The sequence below is a fragment of the Physella acuta genome, unplaced genomic scaffold, assembly GCF_028476545.2.
Source record: "Physella acuta isolate Inbredline_101_S28 unplaced genomic scaffold, ASM2847654v3 ptg000197l, whole genome shotgun sequence".
Taxonomy (NCBI): Eukaryota; Metazoa; Mollusca; class Gastropoda; family Physidae; genus Physella; species Physella acuta.
In genome coordinates, this window is record NW_026731716.1 from 1421657 (window position 1) to 1426158 (window position 4502).

Sequence of the window (4502 nt, forward strand, 5' to 3'; positions counted from 1 at the left end):
TAATAAACAATTCCTATTTCTCATTGAACGCCTTTGTCTTATAGTGCAACACCAATTTATCTTAAACACTGCGACAAAGTAAAGGGTAGCTAATATTTACTTAAACCTCAGAGGTTTTAGCTGGGTGGTGCCGTCTGCTTCACCAACCCGCAGACGATGGGATTATTGGATGAGGCTGACTTTCTCTGGCGCCTGAAACTCAAGCGAAAAACCACTTTGTTTAATTAAACAACAGCTACAGAAAAACCTACTCCACCAGTACTTTAAAACAAAGGAGTCTGGGAATAATGGGGGGGAGGGGGGCTGTTATGCGGGGAAGCCTGTCTAGACAAGGTCGGAATTACCTAAGCGACTCATTCTAGAAACTACGGCATAGTTGTTGATTGTATAATCTGTGTATAAATTAACCTTTATTTCGTATTCTGAGACAACGCACCGTTTGTAGCTCCAGACCAACAAACTGCCTGTTTGTACTTTGAGACGAGCTTAGTCTATACTACTCGTTATTTGGGCCTTATGTTACACTGAACTTTTTATATTATTTATGCTGATATGATTGGATAAGCAAGATATTTTATGCCAGTAGTAGTTATAATTTATTATTTTTTTGCATTAGACAGTTTGCGTGAGTTTTCCTTAACAAGTTGGATTTAGTATTACAGTTTTCATCATCGGCTTATGAGGACTGATGATTTAAAATAGTAATACTTTTTTTCAGACATGTACTTACATTCATTGAAGATGGTTTACTTATACATAATACAAAACATTTAATTTCCACTTTTTAAACCTAAAAATTAAAATATTTTTAACAGGAAGTTTCAGTGTTCTGTGGAGAGTTGGGAATGGTCTATGGGGGTGGTGGGGGGGGGGGGGGTGTAAAAAATACTGAACCTTTGTTTAGTAAGGTAGGGGGTACGACGCATGAGCTTATAACTAAAGCTAAAATTAATTTCGGATTAAAGAAAAGCAAATGTATACTATTATAAGCAAGAATGGGTATGTAGACTAAAACGAGATACAAACATAAAATAGCATTCTTCCTTTTCAACCAGCTATATCCCTAACAGTCATCCTATTCCTAACTAGTTATTTGTTGTATATTTTTATAACATTAAATACCAATTAATGTGTAAGTTTTAAAACTTTCTCATTTTACACTTGATACATATTTAAAAAAATATTTTTATAGTGTATGTCATATCAGGGTGTGTGTCATGCCAGGGTAAGTGTGTGTCATGCCAGGGTAAGAGTGTGTCATATTAGGGTAAGTGTGTGTCATGCCAGGGTAAGTGTGTGTCATGCAAGGGTACTGCCAACTTAAAAATGAAGAGGTCATAGGTCACGAAATGAACTAAAGTGTGAACCAACAAAGAAGAACAGTTCTCTCGGTACTTTGTAAACCACACGGCGAGGCTCGGGGAGTGCTTTTAACCAGAAGCAATCAATCCTATTCCCTTATAAGCCAGACGACATCAGTGCTTCCCCCTTCTCTAGGGCAATACCAGTGCTGTCCCTTGCCGTGAGTAGCGTAGAGGGGAGGTAATCGCGCTATGACTGTATTGTTTGGTTCCAGAACCTTGGTTTAGGTACAAGGTACACCAAAATACAGAGCTGCTAGCTAGATTAAGCTTGGAAAAAGCACTTCAGTATTTATAATCTAAGCTGGCAGATGTGTTTAAGGTACACAAATTAATCATTTATCTTTAAGAAGACTGTTGAAACTTTATTCTAAATTGTGTATGCCTATGATAAATCTCTACCATGAATATTATTAGTGGTATGTAACCGTACAAAAATATTTTTTTTTAATTTCACAAAAACGAAGAAAAATAATCTGCTTCGTAAAGGCAAGGGTAAAAGTCAAGGAGGGTTGGAGGGGGTGGTGACTACTCTAGACACTGTCTTCCATTAATACAGAGACAAAATGGGTTGTACATAAAACCCAGGCTTTCTTCAGATCGTGAGCTGAATGTCGTGGTTGTACATAAAACCCAGGCTTTCTTCAGTTCGTGAGTTGAATGTCGTGGTTGTACATAAAACCCAGACTTTCTTCAGTTCGTGAGTTGAATGTCGTGGTTGTACATAAAACCCAGACTTTCTTCAGTTCGTGAGCTGAATGTCCTGGCACCGTTTGGACAGAAGTAAATAAAGACTTGACCTACTTGTGGACAGCCAGGCCGACCTGATTTAAAGCTTCTGGTTAATGTAATAATGTTTGCAGAGTCCATCGATTACTATCAGGATGTCGGTGCCATGTGTGGTACCATCAGTACAAGACGAGTGGTGCTATGGCTGATACCATCAGTACAACAGGACTGGTTTGTGCCATCAGTACAACACTGAATATTTTCATATTAGTGCCCATTTTGAAAGAATAAGTTATGATCGTTTAAATAAAATAAAAAAACTGAAATCCCCGGGTAAATGTGAAATTATTTTGTTGTATGTAAATATTGTTTAATGATAAACTTTTAAAATTAGACTACACTTCAATGAACGGCATTTTAATCAACCGATAATCTCGATATACGACATCTGAGCTACACGTTTATATGTTTAAGATAATATGATAATTTCCAAAGCTAAAATAGCTTTCTATTTTTCCGTGCAAACTGAAATAATTATATTAAATTGCAGTTTCGTGTATTTGAACTAATTAACAAGCTTCAAGTGAAGTAAGATTGTAGCTATAGCCAACAAGTTTACTACAGCTAATTTTAAGTGTAGGCAAAAAAGTCATCTTTTTTAAAGTATAAAAAAACATAAACTATCTAGAAATATTTTTGTAATCAGCTTTCTTTTTATACACTACAATATGTAATCATTGAGCACCTTATTAGTTTAAACCTATTGCACTATATTTGCTTATTTTCTTTATTAAACATGGCGTTGGCCTACATATAACTGAACCCTGTTTTTAATAGCTATGCCATCAAGGACTAGAACCAAAACGATAGTATCCGTATAACCCACACAAAAAATCTAGTGAAGTTCTATTTTCCCTTGACAGTTTAAATCAGTTGGTGTAGTTTCATATGTCTAAACAGCTGTAACACTCAACCCAATTCTTATGGACGGACGGGGTCTTATTTAATCTGAGCAATCAAAAAAAAGATACCAAGAAGGAGTGAGTTTTTTTACTAGCAATCTTTTTTTTCTTTTTTTTTCAATCTAACTGTAGCTAAGGAAGATAATCTTTGAATTGATTTTGTGACATGTATTGGTTTGGTTGTTCCCCTTTACAGATTTCTGGTGGAAGAATTCTAATTACAGTCTTTTTACTTTCTCGTATACAGAGTACAGAGTAGGTATTGTAATCGTGCGCAAAAATAACATGAAATCTTGACAGTTTCCATCGTTTTACACCTCAGTACTTCATCCTATACGGAATATAGGGACTTATTTTAATCAGGCAAAATTTCAGCGTTCTATGCGTAATAGATTCGGAAAAATTGGGCTTTGCAATTCTGTCCGTATGTCTCTCTGTCTGTGTGTGTTTGTGCGTCTGTGTGTGTGTTTGTGTGTGTGTGTGCGTGCGTGCGTACGTACGTGCGTGCGTGGGTGCGTGCATGCGTGTGTGTGTGCGTGCGTGCGTGCGTATGTGTGTGTGTGTAGGTAAAGACTATAACTTGAGTACCGTTACAGCGAGGTTGATGAAATTTCATATACAAGTATTATATCAAATTTGTAGTTCTGCTTCAAGTTTTCAGCAATTTCGGGTAACTGGAAATGGAACTTATTCTACTTTCAATTTTTTTTTTCAAAAGCCTATAACTTGAAAAATGTCAAATTTTGAGTCATTTCCGTAGTAATTTAGTAGTACTTTACGCTATTTCCGATTTCTCAAAAAACCCAAGTGAATTTATAAAGTACTAATAATATTCCGCACTTTTATACACGTATTGTTTGGCATTCACTTGGTGCACAATTCTTTTTTTTTTCTACGAGATTCTATTCTATTTTTAAAAGTTTAAGTAATTAAAAATTGATTGAAAATCATGTCTATGTTCAGAGTTGCCATCCCACGTAACTTTATCTATATACTAAATTCTCTTCATGGGGACCATGCGAGACACCACCATGTAAACGCACGCCGTGACTCCTCCGCTCTCTAGGCATATAGCTACCACCCCACCATTCTGGTGAGCTAAGGTTCACCCCGAATGTTTACAATCGTAGAGCTGGTCGAATTAGTGACGGCTATTAGGGGCAGATAATTTAGCTTTTAAACGATTTGAAGCTAAGGAGAGGTCAGAAGTTTTGCTTGATTTTTTTTTATTGTCGTCCGTAAACTGTCGTCAAGGACGGCTGCATTCACGGTGGCGGGGAGGGGGGGTGTGGAAGGGAGGGTAGTGTCGAATTCACTTAAAGTACTGACAAGTAGAAAATAAAACAACTAAATAGGGGCGTATGATACGCCGCGGGTCAGCTCGTATAAAAATATGAGGAAGTTTAGGGGAGATCACTCCCGGTATGTAAAACAGGTTTTAAAATCTCTT